Source organism: Camellia sinensis, unplaced genomic scaffold (genome assembly GCF_055761805.1).
Source record: "Camellia sinensis isolate YWXY unplaced genomic scaffold, ASM5576180v1 Unanchor3, whole genome shotgun sequence".
Taxonomy (NCBI): domain Eukaryota; kingdom Viridiplantae; phylum Streptophyta; class Magnoliopsida; order Ericales; family Theaceae; genus Camellia; species Camellia sinensis.
Window position 1 is genome coordinate 15,241,753 of NW_028129178.1, and position 19,539 is coordinate 15,261,291.

Below are 19,539 nucleotides of genomic sequence, written 5' to 3' on the forward strand. Positions count from 1 at the left end.
CGTCCTTGTTTGTCATCCTCTAAAAAAATTAAAAAGTCAAAAAGTCACTATCCTATTTAAGTCATATCATCTTATTTAAGTCATATCACCTCTCTATCACATCACTTCAAACCCAACCCATACCCAACTCATATTTTATAAAAAGTCAAAAAATGCACTTATTTAGAAGTCATATCGCCTCTCTATCACATCACTTTAAACCCAACCCATACCCAACTCATATTTTATAAAAAGTCAAAAAGTGCACTTATTTAGAATATCCAAAAGTGTATTGTTTTGATTTTCCCCAAATATTTAGGTTGTATTCGGTTGATAAATTTTAGTAAGGATTTGAAAAGAAAAAGGAAAAGTTCTGTGAAATGTAGATAAAATGTAACTATATTTTATTCGCATTTTACATACTTTTTCCCTTTCATTTGCTAAATCTCCAACCAAATTTATTAGCCAAGATAACATTAGGAATGTTTGGTTAATGATTTATAGTTGTGTTTGATTATCACGAATAGTAGTGGTTGTTATTTTTTGTTTTTTTGTTTTTAGAATTGTGTATAGTAGTTGTCTTGGTTTAGAAATTTTGTGATCCTAGATTATGATATAGTAGTGATGGTTATGAACCAAATAAATGGCAGACATTAATTTTTACAGCTAGAGGGTGGGTCTAGCGGAAAGCTGAGGAGTTCGCAACAGCTAAATCACGATCTTCGGACGAGCTCATATTGACACAAGGTTGCCTATTTTCAATGCTGGGAGTGAAGCAAGAAAAATCTCTCATTTGAGGCCTTTCACAGCCATAATAATATCAACAAGCCTGAAACTCTAGTTAATAAATCAAAAGAGGGATGAACCTGAGAGATAATAAGAAGAGGAAATATCTTTACGCTTTACTAATATAATTATATAGGTTTTCTTACTTTCTTCGTATGCTTTTGGCGTCGTGTCGTGCTCGTGTCGTGACATTTTGAATGTGTCAAAATTATCTTAATAATAACCTAACTCATGTATTATTTCGTGTTATTGTGTCATGTCATTTCTGATTTGTATCCGATTTGTATAGTATTAATGTGTCATGTAAAAATATTTTACCATAAGCTAAAAATATCAAGCGTACAAAAAATAAAAAAAAAAATTTCTTCACAATTTAATTTTTATGAAACTAATCTATATTGAATGAAATTATTCATAAGAATATTTGATTTCAATTCAATTTGATTTTCTTAATTTACAAAAACAATATCTTATTATTATATATATATATTTTTACTAAATTAACTCAAACAGTAGACAAATAAATTTTCAATTGAAAACAAAAACAAAACCTTTATTAGCTTTAAAATCCTATTTTACATGCTTTTTTCTTAGTTAGATGGAGTTATATAAGAGATTAAAAAATGTCATAACACCCTTTAATAGAAATAATATTAAATATGTAACTAATTTTTCATTATACCGATTATTCGTGTCAGCTTTGTTCAATACAAATTCGACAGTAATCCAACCTATTTAATATTCGTGCTAACAAGTCGTGCCATATACATATTCATGTAGATTTGAATCGTATTATCATATCAAAAATTCCTGCCTTAATCATGTAGTACAGTTTAATTTTAATGAAGTGTTCATGCCTTTTTGGGGGAGAGAGAGAGAGTGTGTGTGCGCGCGCACGCACTGTGAACACATTAAACATCTATTAACAATATTATTCCATATATGCACATTGAAATCCAATAATACAAGCATATGCTTTGTGTAGTTTCCCACTAAAAATAAATGTACACATACAATTTCCACAAGACGAGGAGGTAAACCTTTTCCTACCACCTCTGGTTCATTTCCATGTCTCACTAAAATTAATTTCATAGATACAAAACAATTTGTATAAGAATACCATCAAACCTAGTAAATCCTCTCTGCAGTAGATACAGGATGCAGGAAAACGACAATAACAGTTATATTATCTTTGCTTCCACGTTCAGCAGCCTCGGTTGCCAATCTCTTTGAGCACATCCTAGGCTCTTTCACTGTGTCCTTTATTATGCAAACAATCTCTGCGTTGCTCATAACATCCCAGAGCCATCGCTAGCCATAACCTGACAGTCGAACACATATTGTTACTCTCTCTATAAAAATGTGATATGCTAACAAGTCACAACCATCCGTCATAAATAAAGCAAAATTTTGAAAATGGTCTGATTACAAATGAAACATACATCATAAGCATTTGAATTAAATAAGAATTATTGGGAAAAGCATAAAGGTCGCAAAATTATCTAGGGTTTTACTTCCTACCCCCCTTTTCAGCCACTGTAATTTTTTTCAAAAGATCATTTTTTAGAGATCACTAAACTAAAAGAATATAACTCCAAGTTCAGAAATATGAGAAGCATGTGAAGGTAGGTGTTAATAGTTGATATTGGTAATATGACAAGAAGGTTGAATATGAAGAGATAATAAAAATAGAAAAGAGAGAAGAAAGAACACAAAAAGTTAATGTGGTTCAGTCAATCTTGGCCTACGTCCACACATACAAAGCCCTATGGGCTACATCTTTTATTCACACTACTTAATCCTCTTGATTACATGGTACACCATATATATAAAGTGGGAGATACAATCAAATCCCTTCAGTTATGGATCTTCATATATTCTGATATCTTTAACACTATAATGTTATCTCAAACTTAACCAGTCCCAAATATACTAGAGAGGTTATCTTCCTAATATTAGGTATGGACTGTCTCACTTTACATGTAGTTCTATGGAAGTTCAATCGTCAGAACACTCTCTCATTCTAGCCTTACTCCACACCCTCCCTGTATTGTCTTATTTCAATGCTTTGAAACCATGAGGTGTGAATGGGGAGGGAAGAGATAGGGCAAGGTCGCTAGAATTTTTTTATTTTTAGAACCGAAAAACAAAGGCATAAACCATAATCGTTCAAATTGTGGTATACGATCTCTTTTGAATAAGTTTGATCTGAGTGCCTACCTGTGTTATGCACTAACAAACGAAAAGCATAATACAAATTAGAATAATTACAAGTCTGCCAAGATAGTTTTTTTTTTTTGATAACTCAGCATCTGGCCCACTAGACCGACTACTCCGGAAGACCAATCCCACCATCCACTAGTGGGGGGTCGGGGCAAAGTCCTAGAAATTGTTTGCACTTAGAAGATTTTGAAGGGAGCACACCCCAGGCCCAGGTCTTGACCACTAGGCCAACCCCTTGGGGTTAGTCTGCCAAGATACTTGTATTCTATTTTAACTGTAGACATAACAAAAGAATAAGGGTTGAATTCAAGAAGCCTCAAAATGCTTCAAATGAAAGAGAAATTAGACCTATGGTTTAGTTTTGATATTGTCTATGATGCTTTTGTTGATTGTGTTTTACAGTGATATATGTTTGATATTTCACAATACAAAATTAGTGAGTGGCTAGCAAATGATAAACTTGTACTTTGAATTGTCAATATCCTTTGGTGTTAGCTATTGGATGGCTTAATGAAATATGAGAATGTAACATGATTTTGTCATTAGTATTTGATGAATAATTCATTACAAAAGGAGTACAAGTGTTTTAAAAGTTTTACATTTTTCCTGCTGTAATGATTGAGATTAAAAAGCTCCAAAATAAGTCTTTGATATTTGTTTTGTGATTAAATGTTCATTATCTAAATTATTTTGGAGTTAGAAAGGGTTTGGGATGAGTTTGAGATGCTTAACACGTGAAAATCTTAAAAACATTGAAGGTCTTGAGTCGACCTCAAATAAATGATTCGACCTTGAACTCCAGTTGTCGTGCAGATAAAAGGATTAGTCAACTCCTTGACAAAATAAATCGAATCCCTTAAGAAAAGTTCTGAGAGCTTCAGATTTCACCTAGATTCAAAATAAGTTGACTCCTTCGTCGTGAAATTTAAATTCTAAAATATGCAACAGCTACTTTGTTTCAACTGCTAGAGACGCATTTACTGCACTGGAATGACCAAAATGAGACGAAGGGCTATAAAACAAGATTTTTACATGTCTACAAACATGGGAGGAAGGATTAAATGTAATACCCATCAAGATCTTTCAAGTTTTGAGCTTCAACTTCCATATTCTTTTGCTTTTGAGCTTTGTTGTTTAAATTCAACTCCTTAAAAGTTTATTGTTCTAAAACCTTGTGTTACTTCTTTTCCACATCATTCGTAAAAGGGTTTTTAAACTATTGGGATTAATGGAGTGTTTGTGGGAAACACTTGGAGAAAATCTTGTTCTGTAAGGCTACAGATTTCAAACTTCAATAATATATCTCAGGATTATTCAATTGTCTTGCTAATAACATTTCCAAGTACGGGACCTCCTAAATTGGGGGCCTACAAATTTCAAATTGCAAGAACATGAATTGTGCTACGATCATCCAGGCACTACAGAAAATTGTGTTTGGTAATGGCATATAGAACAAATGCTTTTAAAGTGATTAAAGCAGATGCAACTGCAGTTATTTAAAATTTTTGGTTTCCCTGGAAACTGTACATAAAAGTCTATTTAGAAGCCACAAATCCATTTATTAGTTTCTCGTAGCACACAAATAATAAACCCCAGATAACAGAAGATTATCAGATCAAAGGACCTTACCAAGTATTCATCTTCTACAAACAGTATGGTCTCAGTTATCTCAGGTTCTGCAATCATAGCAGGCTTCAGATCATCATCACCAATAGACCGCGTAACCTGTAAAAAATATGTAATTAATAAACTTCAAATTCAACCACAAATTATTGATTATTGCTTTCACATCATGTTGAATACTGGAAGCACGGGCAAAGAGTGGGGCCGGGCAGGGACCATGTGTTCCTGTTTACCCATCCTCTTCTTGTTTCTTTATTTTTTAAATCTAGTTTACAGAAACCTCATTAAATAGAAACCAACCTTTTGTTTCTAATTCATTATTTAGAATTTAAAAAATAAAATAAATAAAATATCAGCTATTAGCTCAGTGCTATCTTTTAATACCCAAAAAGATAAGGTGCAAGGTTCAGGCCCTCACAAGACATGAAGGAAAAATAAAAATAAAGGAATATATAACTTTAACAAATTAAAGAAAAAATGTTTGCCTACTGTAGGTGTGCTTTGTTGGTGGACATGCTAGCAAGTTTGGTTGAGAATTATGAATCTTCCTATACTCAACCTATTGTTGTATTTAATTTTAGCTACACCACACAAAGAACAAAAATCAATGTTTTAGGGTAAATTATATTAATATATATACATACATACATACATATATATACACATATGTAGGTTTAGAGAAAAGAAAGAGTTAGGAAATGAGTTAGACTTCATTCCCTTTTATATTGATAATTCTGATCAATTACGGGCATAATTCAAGCAACTAAAAAAAGAATAAATAAGAATACAATTCATTATTTCCTATTCTACCAATTTCCTATTCTAACAACATATATATTTTTAGGGTAAATTACAGTAAACCCCTCTCAACTATGACCCATTGTCAAGTTAAAAATCAATGTTTAAAATTCAACACTCAACCCGCTTATAGTTTTGTTTTGTAACTCTAAACCTCTTCTGTCATCACACTGGTAGTCATTTGGCATAAATGTATCATACTGTAATTAAAAATTTATGACTAAAAAAGCCTTATTATATATACATACATTGTATATATATACACAACCAGCAACTCTACATGGCCAGAAATGCCAAGCCATAACTAGAAACTCTCATGGCTAATACCAACTAGAGAACCCTTATTAGCCAAGCCATTATGATTTGATAAAAAAGTTTCACAGCAAAAGAATTGAGGGTTTTGATGGTGATACGTTGATTAGGTGGGGGGATTTTAGTGGACATATGTTGAATTAATATAGGGCTTTTAGTGTTGAGGGGTTTCAATGTGTATTGGGGTGTTTGATCAGTGGGAGGGAGGCTGTGGGCAAGGGGTTTCGGCTTGGTGGGAATCGAAAGGGGAGGTGGTGAGTGGTGGGGGAAATAAGGTGGTGGTGCAGAGATGGGAGGAGGGAGGAACAATGAAGGAGATGCCATTGGTTAAAGAAAGAAAAAAAAAGGAGTTGGTGTAGGCTGGAAGAGGAGTTGCATGTGGCGAGTGAGATGAAGAGAGGTGGGCCATTGTCTTCAACCACCGTTGTCGCCATTGCCATTGCCATTGCCATAAGCTGTTGTAGCCATTGCCAACCCCTCATCTCTCTCTCTCTCTCTCTCTTTAATGAGTTCAAAACCCCAAGCCCTTAAACAACAACCCTATATCCATTGCCACCCCCAAACTTCACTCCCTTTGTTGATCATTAGGTCCTGCAAAAATATGGGATTGTTGTGGTGATTCACAGTGGCTGACTTTACTCCCTTTGTCAAATGAATTTGTTGTGTTTGTTAATCGGAATTGTGGAGACACTGTGAAATCAAGGGTTTGGGATTGAATTGATTTAATTAGGGTTTGGAAGAAATTAGGTAGTGGTTGAAGAAGATAATGGTAGTCTGGTAATACAATTGAAGGGTAAAAGGGTAACTTAATAATTTCTGTTAACAGTGTTAATGACTTTTGCAATTCATATACTTCAAGGGGGGTAAGTGTTGCCTTTAAAACATTAAGGGGGCAACTCAAAAATAGGTCATAGTTGAGGGGGGTTTAACGTAATTTACCGTATTTTTTTATTGTACTGTTGTGAGCTGATTGTAAAGTGTAATGTATATATTAGATTAAATTGATAGAGAGAGAGAACAAGTGAATCAATGAAATGTGTATTTCATAGATTGATTTACAAAGGGAGCCTAGCTCTCTTCTTATAGCCTGTGATACATTGGAGAGAGAGCCACCGAAAGCATAAAGCTAATGCTACACTAATTATGAAAGCTAAAGCTATACTAATTATTAAAGCTAAAGCTAAACATAATAATATACATAATATTATACTAACATAATATATTATATATTCTAACATCCCCCCTCAAACTCAAGGAGGATAGGTAAAACCAACTTGAGTTTGAAAAGGAACAAAACATGAAGATAAACTAATACATAAAATAAAAGAGGATAGTTGACACTGTATGGTCGTGTCGGACTGTTGGTGAAGACATTGTATGGTCATGTCAGACCGTTGTAGCAGGACAGTTTACGAGGTCATGCCGGACCGATGTAGAAGCTAACCGGAATCAATGTCGGGACAGTTTATGGGGTCATGCCGGACCGTTGTAGAAGCTGACCGGAATCAATGTCGGGACAGTTTATGGGGTCATGCCGGACCGATGTAAAAGACTTTGGTGGTGCACCAAGGAGGCGACTTAGGGAGTGCGCCATGGGGTGGCTTGGATGAGTATGGTGATGAAGAATCAGTGTTCTTATCGGCAATGATCACAGCCTCAAGAGCAAAGAGAGGCTGCTTTGAATAAGGATTTAGAAGTTTTTTTTTTTTTTTTTTTTTTTTTGGTTGTTGTTGGGGTGAAAGCTGAACTGGAAAATGGAGTGATGCTGGGAGTTGATTATGGAAAACTAATGTGCTGGTGCTGTGTTGTAATGTTCAAAAAGAGAGATAAGAAAAGAAAAGAAAATAAGCACCCGGATGAGACATGCCCAGGTGGGTTGATGAATAAAAAAAAAAATAAAAACAAAACGAAAAGGTGGAAATATTAAAAAAGTGTGGTGGGTATGTGGGTAGTGGGAAACATGGGTGTGAAAGGGGCTCACCAACTAAGTTTTTAATAATAAAAGAAAAAGAAGCACAACACCACTACATCGGTCTCTCGAGGTGCATGTGCATGGGGCCCGGGGGAGTGATCATCATTCCTGGGGTAGTGTGCAACGCACTGTTTGAGAGAGTTTCAGAGGTGAAGAACAACAGAACCAAGAGGAGAATCTATTGCTGGAGATTATGGAGTTCAATGGGATCTCTGGGTGTTGGAGCTCCGGCGAGGGTTCCGGAATGTGTTTTCCGTCGGACTGTCACCGCCGGAATCCATTGTATGAGAGAGAATAACAGTTTAGGGAGAGAAAGAGTAGGTGCTGATGGTTAAAGTATTCCTACGGCAGTGCAAGGCTCCGAATCGGGCTGCGAGATGAAGGCAAGCCCGCCTGAGACTCGGGAGCAATAGCAGATGGATTGGTCTTGTTGCCCAATTTCAGTCGCGCCGCTCCAGCAGGTACCGTGGTGTCGTTGGAGTTGTTTTGTGGGTGTTCGAGTGGGAGAAATGTTGCCGCCGTTCGAGTGTGCATGACCCCATTCTTGGAAGCTTGGTGAGGCCTCTAAGGGCTAGGTTTTCGTAGCCTGGCGATTAGAGGGTCGAGGACTCGCCTGTAGATGAAAATGAAGTCTGCGACGCTAAGGATGTCGAAGCTGGACATACATAGAAGAGTGTCAACACCCAGAGGCACTTGATTCATTTGTAGTGCTAAGGAGTGTTGTAATCTGCATTTTCGCAGATGGGTTTTACAATGGAGGTGCCCGACAATACGTGGTGGAAGCAGCACAAATCTTGGCATTGAGAGAAGCAAGATGATGGTGCATGGGTTCCATGCCCATGGCTAAGCCGGAGATCACGGAGTAACCAGTAATGTTGGTGTGCAGAAGCAAGATGATAGTGCATGGGCTTGAGACACGCCCAGTAGTGAACTCAAGCGTCAATATTGTAGAGCTGTTGTCGATACAACTGTCAACAAGTTCAAAAGGAGAATAGGTTGAGGCCCGGCGGACGGTCAAGGCAAGGTTGCCGCCCGCCGGAAGACGAAGAACACCAAGAGTTTAACCTATAGCTCTGATACCATATTAGATAAAATTGATAGAGAGAGAGAACAAGTGAATCAATGAAATGTGTATTTCATAGATTGATTTACGAAGGGAGCCTAGCTCTCTTCTTATAGCCTGTGATACATTGGAGAGAGAGCCACCGAAAGCATAAAGCTAATGCTACACTAATTATGAAAGCTAAAGCTATACTAATTATTAAAGCTAAAGCTAAACATAATAATATACATAATATTATACTAACATAATATATTATATATTCTAACAGTATATACCTAAAAGTTGTACCTGTACTATTTCTTTTGTGTAATGTAATGGGATTTAAGTAGGGAGGAAAGAGAGTTCGGTGTGTGCTACTTTTATACACTAGGATTATAAACACACACACATATGAAGCAAGTCTTGTTATTGAAATTTAAATCATTTGCTTTGCTATTCGTTTCCATTTTTGTTGTTGAACCCTTGAACACTAAATTAGGCTTTAAAACATACATCAATCACCCTACTCTTTTGAATCAGTCCACATCTAATATGAACTTACAATAGAAGATCTCACTATTTTAACTTAATAATCTTAACTAGCCTTAAACCCTTAACCATCATGCCTTAGATTTCTAATCTGAAATTGGGGTGTGACAACTTGCCACTGATTTGCCCCAAAAATCCTAACCTCAAGGAGCAACCACTCCTATTCACCAGTCTCTAGACCTCCAAAAGCCTATGCGCCCTCCGAGAGGTTGAGACTGCCCAAAAGACCTCTCTTCAGGAATTAAGAAGCTTCTTTTGAACCAACAAAGGAACTTCAAATCCCAACATCAGGGATCTTTGCAGAGATCTACCCTTTTTTGCGACCCACATCTTCTTGCGATCAACCCCGTCAACAACCACATCGAATGCTTTGAGCCCAACTTGCATAATGTTCCTCTTCATGGTGACAACTGATGAACCCTCCATACAACTACCAGCCGATGCAGGACACAAGGAGCCTCCTCGCTACGCTCAGAAGTTGGAGTAGGATTCGAGGACCAACTCCTTACCTTTTATATTTTCGCTCATGTTTTAGTGATCATAAGTATTTTTGATAATCATAATGCTCAAGATATCCCTAGATATGGGTTGTAGTGGTGGTTCATGTGTCTTAACACTTGGTGCAAAAAGAATTTGACGAAACAAATAAGTTTATTAATACTTCCTCACAATAGACAACCATATTAGAAGACAATAGTCTACACATTTTTCTAGAATATCGTTAAGCAAAGGATAAGAAGAAAACCTGGAGAGTAGCAGGCCCAACCCTCCACGTGTCAACTTGCCATTTGACCTGTCTCCCTTCACTGATAATACGTTCTCTCTCCTCAGGACAACTTGCAACATGATCCTACAGCGTCAAGTTGAATTAGTTGGAGAACAATTTAACCCATTTGGGTAAGCAAAGGAGACAATTTTTAATAAAATATGTTAAAAAAAGGTCCCATGTTTTATTCTAATAGAATGTTTCAACTACACAGTCATTTAGTTGATAAATCAAGTCCGATCTCACCTTACTTAGAGCATAAGCACTGCCAGCTCGGCATAGCATTGCCCTGCAATCGCCAGCATTAGCAACAAAAAGCTTGTTTCTGACTATAAGAGCCACAATGGCTGTGCAACCAGGATGCCAGTCTTTCTGAATAACTCCCTTAGATTTACGATGGGAATCCAATTCATTCCTGAATGCAACATCTGTCTTGACAAATGCTTCTAGTAATGCATCGGACGGACTGCATTGTTATCAAATACAAAATAAAAATATGTACTTCTTATTAAATACATTCATATATAGATTATAGAATGTAAAGAGCCCACGAGAATAATAGAATGGAAGAAACCTTTTTATGGAACCAAGACTTTGCAAAAATCCTGGTAGAGCTCGAGCAGAAAACTCAGCAGCTGCTGCACCTGCATTTGATCTTGCCATTTTTATTGTAATCTAGAGCAACTAATGCACGACACATAGGCTATGTTTGGAAACAACCAAAAAGAATTATAAAAAAAAAAGAAAAAAAAAAAGGAATTCTTCAAGAATTTAAACATTAATTTCTTAAAACTAATTTCCAAATAATTCCATTTTGTAATAGTTGGGCTTTGTAATGCTCATTATGTCATTCTGGTTTCATTAAGAAACACTTCAAGTGATGCCCAAGCAATTGTTTATTAATTAATATTGTGATCACCCACATGAGCTTTAGTTCTCATTAAAATCCACTGTTGCTTGAGTTTGGTACCAAATACACCAATAGGATGAAAATAAGTAGCTCTTAATTTATGACGCACCTCGATGACCATCAAAGATTCCAAACACATGGATATCCTTCTCACCGCACATATGGGGCATAAGAAAGTGAGTGTCCTCCATTGTCTCCCTTCTCCCACAAGTACCGAAGGATCCCCAAGACAACACTGGATGGTATGCTGAAGGATCAGTAAAAGGATCAGGCCAAATTCTGACACCAGAATCAGCTGCGAGACAAGATCTCTTTGACAGGTTTTCACCCTCAGTAAACCAGTTAATACTTTTTTGATAAGCAAGAAGGCTCGGGATGCCCTCATCACCAAGAGGGATAGAGGGGTCAACAAGTGCCTTTTCCTTTTCGTCTTCCTCTACTCTCTTTCTGCATTCCAAGATGGGATCAAGTTCCAGAATAATATCATCAAAAGAAGGCCTATTTTGGGGATTTGCATCCCAACATCTCTGTATCAAGGACGGGAAACCTGTTGGTGCAGACGAGCTGTGACCAGCAAGAGCAGGTCGCAATCCTTCAGACACCACGGCTGCTATAAGTTGCTGTTCAGTACAGTTCATTTCCAGCACAGCGTGGGCCTGCAAGCAGATCACATGATGCACAACCATGTTAAAAAGCATAGTTGACAGGTCAAATGATTAGGGGGCATTCAGTCAGATTAAGATGTAACATATTATCTGTGAAGAATTGGACGTCCAGAAGAAACTTAACTTCAACAGAAACCTTTTTTTTTTAATACAATTTTTAGAATATGAAAATTATATGGGAAACCTGAACCCTGATAAGCAGTTATATGCATGAACATATGTGTGCTCATAAACTGAATGACAAGAAAAATGAGGAATGGTATGAGAAGTAATCTAGAAAGCAGGAAGAGAAATCCCACTAGATGTTAAATGAGATTGAACAACACAGAGTGGCTGAAAATGAGAGAGCTTAGCGTGGTGGTCAAACTACATGACCTTCAACACAGAGTGGCAGGAAATATACCCCAAGTCGCAGAAAATGAGTTCATGCCACGCTTGCCTGAAACTGCTGTGGTTAAACTGCAGGATTCAAGTGTTCCACTTGTCTTAAATCACCATGGTGGTCAAACTACATGTCCTTCAACTCTGCGATAGTAACACTGTGCCATTCGTCCAATAGCCAAGTCAAAGAGGCAGGACTTATATATGCTGAAGTATTCAACATAGCACCTCGGAAGATTTTGTGGTTTGGTGGCTAGAGACTAAAGTGTTGATCACTACGACACCCCCGTGAGTGCCACTTAAGCCAGCCTTACTGAGAGAGAGATACCACACCATTGGACCTTTTGTGTGGATGCTCAGGGATCAAGGCAAATCCTAAGGGATTGATACACAGCCACATGTTGTGGCATATCCTAACGGAATACAGAAATATCTAGGAAATTTGTTATGGGTCTTGTGACCCCCCCTCTTATAAATAGGAGTTAGCACCCCTTACATCACCAACACTTTCGGGGCACGTAACATCAACATCAAGGAGGTGCCAAACTCCTCAGACATTTACTTCATCTATGCTATTACTGGCCCACACACATTTCTACACCTCCACTCGCAAGAGTGATAATTTAACAGCCATATAGCCATGTAAACAGTGAGTTATAGTAAAAGGAAAAAGTCAAACCTGCGCTTCTGCACGAAGATCCGTATATGGGACAACACCAGTAAGCAGTTCACTGCAACACATCGAAATCAAATTTCATGTTTATATGAAATTATATAAAATAAATTCTTCTACATGTCATTGCAAATGATAATGATCTATCAAATCCCAAGTTCTACGACAAGGTAGGACTGTAAGAGAAATAAGCTGCCTAGATAACAAAGCAAAAGACTCGGTCTATACATACTATCTAGCATTGAAATGTTATCCCCGAATCTAACAATATAAAGTACATGCATACCCTTCTTGTTATTACATTGCCACGAAATTTGTTAGATAAAGTGAATTAAGGCATTCATGAATGATCAAGATGACCAATCATTCTATTTGCTTTTCGACAAGTACGACATGAAAATAGTCAGCCCAAGAAAATAGTGTTTAATCCATTATTAGACACTCTAAGAAGTATGGACATGGACAAGAGACACAATAGAGATATGACATGGACACGCTAGCACAACAAATTTCAAAAAATGCAAGATGCAACACGTGAAGGACACCCGCAACTATATACATCTGACTTTTCATTATGTATCTCCTTTCTCAATATTTTAGGCGCCATATAAATGAGTGTGCCGACCATATTCTTTTTATGGAAACCACTAGTTGGCTTTCCAAATGACCTCCAGTTCTCCATAGAAACTCGTTTAAGATCTTTCTTATATTCTGCTAAACCAAAGTCTGCCGGATGTGGACGAAGGTTTTCATCAAGCTGCCAAAAAAAAAAAAAACAGAGGCACCAGCAGCATATTATTCAACCACTTCAATAGGAAACACAAAGTCTTACCCACAAAAAGATCAGAAACAAAACAAAACAAAACAAATCAGAAAATGATGATGGCCTTTACAAGAATATTTGCTGGTTTTACATCCCTGTGTACAATCCCAAGTTTATGTAGATGTTGCAGAGCTTTAGCTGTAAAATAGGAAACATGATCATTATAACTTTAGTATAAACCTTATCATACGTTCATAAAACAGAGAATCAAAACAAAGGGACAGACATACAGCAATAAGCTTATCCAATGCCAGTAATCAGCAATCAATCTTTTCCTATGGGACCACATTACATCAAACCCCTCTTGTCGGAGAAAACCCATCTCGAGTTTGAAGAGATGTTTACGTTTCAAAAAATTGCTCCAAAGTTTCTCCTTCCTATGTACTCGGATTTAGCTTAGTTTGGTACTTTGGTTAGAAAAAATTTCAAGTGATATAACTCAAATGGAGAACTTTACTACATTCAGCCCAAACTCCCAAACAAGAAAACTGGTTTCTCACAGGAATTCCATCAAAACACATGTGTGGTACCAAGCAAAGAGTAAACAAATTAAGTAATTGGACACGGATGAAATCCTCATCATCATCATCATCATCAGCAGCAGCAGTAGAGAAGAAAGAGAGAAGGCAACATCAATGACAGAGGAAAGATCCAACAACAGTTACGGAGAAGAGAAAACAACAGCTACAACAGAGAACAGACAGATCAGCAGTAGCAGGAGTAGTAGCAGACGCGGGGAAGTAGATAATAGATTCAAAGAAGCAGAGAATAGAAGCAACATCAGTGAAGAAGAAGAAAGAGAAAGCAACAGGGGAGAGGAAGAAGAAACCAGCTGGGAAGATGAAGAAGAAGAAAGCAGTAAAGAAGAGGAAGAAGAAGCGAAGCTAAGCTATGCAGAGAAGGAGAAAGAACCAGGGAAGATGCAGAAAAGAGAAGAATATGCAGAGAAGAGAGAGACAAAGGAAGCAAAAGATGTTGAGAGAAAGAAATAGAGAAGAAGCAGCGAGAGCTGAAACCAAAACAAATTTGGAATTTCTAAATTAATGAGACGAGTAATTTGAAGAGGTTCAGTAGTTACCATTAAATCCATAAAGTAATTCCAAGAATTTTCAGCTGAAACTTAAAGAGGTATCTAATTAGGACGTCTACCTAAGATGCTGAGTAGCAATACCAAATTTTAAAATTGGCGAGGTTTTTTTCCTTTTGGATGATGAAGAACCTCTCCAAGACAGGGTCTAGATGCCAGCAAGAGCTAAACCCAAAACATCTGAGTTTATATCTCTCCTTTGACTACTAGGCTATCCATGCAGGTTAAATTGGTGAGATGTTGGAAATAATTTAGAAAAATTAATATTATTTGCATTATTTATTCATGAATGTTTTAAAAATTGAAATCATATTCCACGTTAGCTATTCCCATGTTTTACAAAAATTCAAGGATATTTATCAAAATTTTTGAAGAGCATTATGTCCATCGTGACATAAATACTTCATTATCATCACTCATATGTTTAGACATTCTTATAAATCTTGTGCACCATGCTAAAACTTACCAATAAGTTAATCTCTTTATTTTATTTTGGTCAATGGTCAATAACCTAATCTAAGTTTGGCTTCCCTTCTCTAGATGCATCAGGAATAATCTATTCAAAATTGACAAAAAACACTACTAATTCCTATATGTTGAAAAAAACAATACTTAAGAACACCACATGGTAGTAGATTGCACATCCTTAATCATTGACAACGTATGTTTTATGGAATGTGTGTAAAATCTAAGCCAATGCTATCAAAAGCGTGCTTAGGCACGCACCTAGGCACAAAGTGTAGTAAGGTGCACCTGAGGGCCAGGGTAGGGTAAACTATAGCGGTAGGTAGGTCAAAATTGTCAGGTTTATAGTAAAGTATAAAATTGTATCACTAAATTAATTAAGTTTAAAAGTAAGAATTCACACTCAAAACCCGATCCATTGCCATCCTTGAGGTGAGATGACATTAACGAAGCGCATCCGAGGCATGCGCCTATTTCAATTGCTCCTAATTTGTTAAAGACATGATATCAACCCTTCAATCAAATGAAGTCCATTGTAATTTCATTTGTTCCTATAAAAGCCTCTCGAATAAATAGAAAACTCCAACCTTAATCAACAAAATAAAGTTACATACCAAAGCATTTACATTTTGACTTTCATATCATTTTTTTAAATTTTTTTATTACCTTTTTTCCCTCTAGACGGTGACAATCGTCAAATAGTAATTTGCAGCCTTAAGTGTTTATCTATGAAGCATGGGTGCGGGTACGGGTACGATACGGAAAATTCTTTAAAAAGTAGGGTACTAGTACGGCTGGGTACATCAATTTTACGTCAATATTTTTTAATTTTTTTAAAAATTTATAGCCAAACATCCAACATACAAATCAAAATTTCAATATCAAAACTAAAAAGAGAACTTGTCTAAAAAGTTATACAATTATTTTTTTTTCTTTTTTGATTGTCTAAAACAGGATACGAAAGAGACCAAAACCATGACTCATAGGTAAAGAGTGTTTGAAATAAATTACTTGGTATTTTCAAAATTGAAAGAATAATAATAAAGGCTGCAATAAATTCTAGCATCTGAGGGGTAAAAAAAAAAAATTCATTTTGCCGTACTGGTGTCGTACCCATGCCGTACCCACAATGTACCCATGACGTACCCAAATGTATTTGCCGTACACGGCATGTATTCGGCGTACCCGGTACGTGTACTGCCGTACCGGTACTCGTACCCACACCCGGTAAGTACCCAGTACTCGTACGACACCATTTTTGGAGTATCGTACTTCATAGGTGTTTATTGTTTAATGGCTTAATTTTTATAATTGTTATTATTATTTTTTTTGATAAATATTATTATTATCATTATTATTATTATTATTATTGCTAGGGGTTGTTGGAGTTTTGCTCCTAACACAAATCTATGATTTAAGTTACAATTTTACTCGTTCAATTGCATCTAAACAAAAACTAGGGCTAAAATTTTTGTTTTCGTCCAGAATTGAAAAGATGCTTTGAAAACAATTTAGGTTCAATAGAAGGCTCTGTTTAAAGGATTTACTACATTTCTTTATTTATTATTTTTCCAAAAAAGACTAAATGTCCAAGAATTTCGAAAATTTATCATTTGTAATAATTGTGACAGAGCACGAGTAGTACCATTAGCAACACTCAAAGTAAAAAGAGACTTCAAGCAAGAAAAACACCAATGGAAAGATTCACTATATAACTTTACAGTAGTTAGAAACCTAAACCTGAAATCTACACCACATCACTAACATGTCATCAATGTGAACTAAGCACCTATAAGAATCATCTCAAGTATTTCATATTACCTAAACAAATCATAACAGGTAATAAAACACTATGAGTCTATGAGTGTCATGTTCAGCCTAATCTATACTACTTATTTACCCTTAATAAGAGGAATTTTGCACATAATATCACAAAGAAAATACAAAGAATTTCAATGACGGGTAAGGAATTAAGGTGTACTCCACAAAATTAAAACAAACTCAAATGAAGCCAAGATCATCAAAGACATACCTAACTGGACTGAGATGGTGAGCACTTGATCAAAAGTTGGATTCCACTCTTCCATGTGTAGTTTCTCTGCCAAATTTAGGGACTCGTAGAATTTGAAGAAAAACATGTAATTTGGAGGCTTTGCATGTGCTGCAACCAATGTGGCGATTCCTGGATGATCTAACTTGCTTCATCATCACATCATATAACCAAATTGTCAAAAAAGAATCCCGCATATCACATGTAGACATTCAAATAAACAAACCAAATACACATACATAAACATCTACACACATAAATTCATATATAAGCGCATATTTTATACTATTATTAGAAGGAAACACCTTAATTGATGTCCCTGACAGATTTTTAGTATGCCTGAATTACCCCGTGCTCAAACATCTTTGGATTCTATTTTGATTTGCACAGAATGATAAAATGGTAAAACTACCTAAAACCACCTCAACATCCTTTTCCAGAATCAATATCCCTCTCCTCCCCCAAATGCATCATGGCCAGCCCCAACCTTGATTCAAGACCACCAAGGGCCTCCAAATTTTAACAAAATTTAGGGGCCCCTAATTAATTTTAACTCTTATAGCATTAGTAGGCTCAAAAATAAAGATTCAGTACAACTAATCTAAGTTCACAATCTAAACTAAAGGGTCCTTATAGATTATGCAAGCTTAATTAGTAATTTTGCATTAAAAAATGTGAGAAAAGTAATATTTAACTGATACACTGTTGTAGTTGGTTCAATTTTTATTTGGTATTATTTAACTGATACCTTTTTGTAAACTGAATTTGGTCAAATTATAAAACTAACAAGACAATATTCTTATCATTTTGAGCTCTTGTAATGATTTTTCTTCGTGTCTTAATTTGTGTAAGTAAATTTTAGTAATTATATCTGCAAGCTAAATTTGTGTGGGTAATAGCAAATTTAAATATATATATATATATATAAAATGTAAATACTTACTATTTTACATGCAATTTTTTTAATGATTATATATAAAAGGCTCCAATTTCAAGAGTCCTCTTAGGGCTCCAACAACTCAGGGTAGGCCTTGATCATAGCACTATAGTTGGTTACTTACATAGTGAGACACACACACACATGTATATACACACAAAAAGGGGTTTTGCTAATTTGGAATTCACGTAAGGCAGAGATAGAAAATGAGAAAAGGTGGAGAATATTTGTGTGCTAAATAGGACAAAATGAGCTACTATATATATGGAGAGAGAGAGAGAGAGAGTAGAAATGACCATCGCATTTGCAATTCCTTGTGGAATTTATCAATGTGATCAGACGTAGACAAAATGGATTTTTTCATAGCAACCTTGTTTCCATCCAAAACAGCTTCATAAACCACACTTTCTGCTCCTGAAACAGAATGAATACACACCAATTCAGTTTCACATTCACAACAACAAAGCCAATGTGAGAGCAAAGCCAAAGAGGGGTACAAATTAAGGGCCACAAATTAAGCTTTCTCTTTGAATTGCAATTGAGAAACAAAAAAACAAATACACACACATATATATTGATTGATACCTCGAGCAATTGGGTTTAAGAGAGAGTAGGAAGAAGGTGGGAGATGCAGAGGAATTGAGTCGCTCCGGCAGCAACCCCGAATGCATGTGTTTGGCTCCACAATCTCCACCCCCATATCTCTCTCTCTCTCTCTCTCTCTCTCGCCTCTCACCCATGTATATATTTATATGTTTATGTATATGTAGAAGAGGGTGGAAAAACGAAGCTTCGGGTTGGGCTGGGATGGAGAGGATGAAGATAGATTATTTTGGTAGCTCAGTTAAAAAGTTGAATTTTTATTTTATTTTATTAAAATTGTACGAGCACGAAATAATCTGTCTCGTATAATTCTGTTGATTAAGTTTACACTCCTTCAAACGTCCTCGTCTTATCACTTGAAGATACAAACGTGAGTTAGCTGGTGGGTGTGTGCCGGAAACACTTCCGATGCCTAAGTCAGCAAATAGACTATAGACACAAAAGCTCTGTGTATTTGAGAATAAGAATTGTGATACCTGTACGTAGGTCCTATCATGAGCTTTTATAGATTCCACCTGGCACAATCTTAGTAGGACTCCAGCTCTCCTTATAAGAGTCCTCCTAATAATCACACTCCCAAGGATAATCCCTATCCTCATAACATCCTACTCACTACCAACCAAGTGAGACGGCTCTAACCTCCTGCCTTAGCTCGGTAGTACACTCAATTGAGCTAGCCTGCCCCTGCTCTACATTGGATAGAACCAAGATGGTATTCGACTGAGATAACCTTCAGTCCAGTATGCTACAAATATACCCCAGTCCGAGTTGCTGTTTACATCTAGCCAATCTGCTCCAGTCCTTGGACTGATATCTGTACACCACAAGACCGAGCTATAAAAGCTCTTAGCTCGGCCGCAAGTGCGCCCTTACGAATTGTGGAGGCTACTTAGCT

General features: G+C 36.5%; 1 pseudogene across 1 annotated transcript; it reads right to left on the reverse strand.

Moving 5' to 3' along the window:
* Positions 1–1,752: 1,752 nt before the first annotated feature.
* On the reverse strand, positions 1,753–18,756 carry LOC114278453 (protein kinase and PP2C-like domain-containing protein; annotated as a pseudogene). Its single transcript, XR_014358636.1, has 13 exons — positions 18,627–18,756; positions 18,338–18,455; positions 17,087–17,253; positions 13,573–13,640; positions 13,225–13,436; positions 12,844–12,855; positions 12,686–12,737; positions 11,070–11,616; positions 10,625–10,694; positions 10,297–10,516; positions 10,030–10,134; positions 4,618–4,713; positions 1,753–2,087 (listed from the first exon to the last, which is right to left on the reverse strand). The product of XR_014358636.1 is annotated as a protein kinase and PP2C-like domain-containing protein (transcript).
* Between the last annotated feature and the right edge of the window lie 783 nt (positions 18,757–19,539).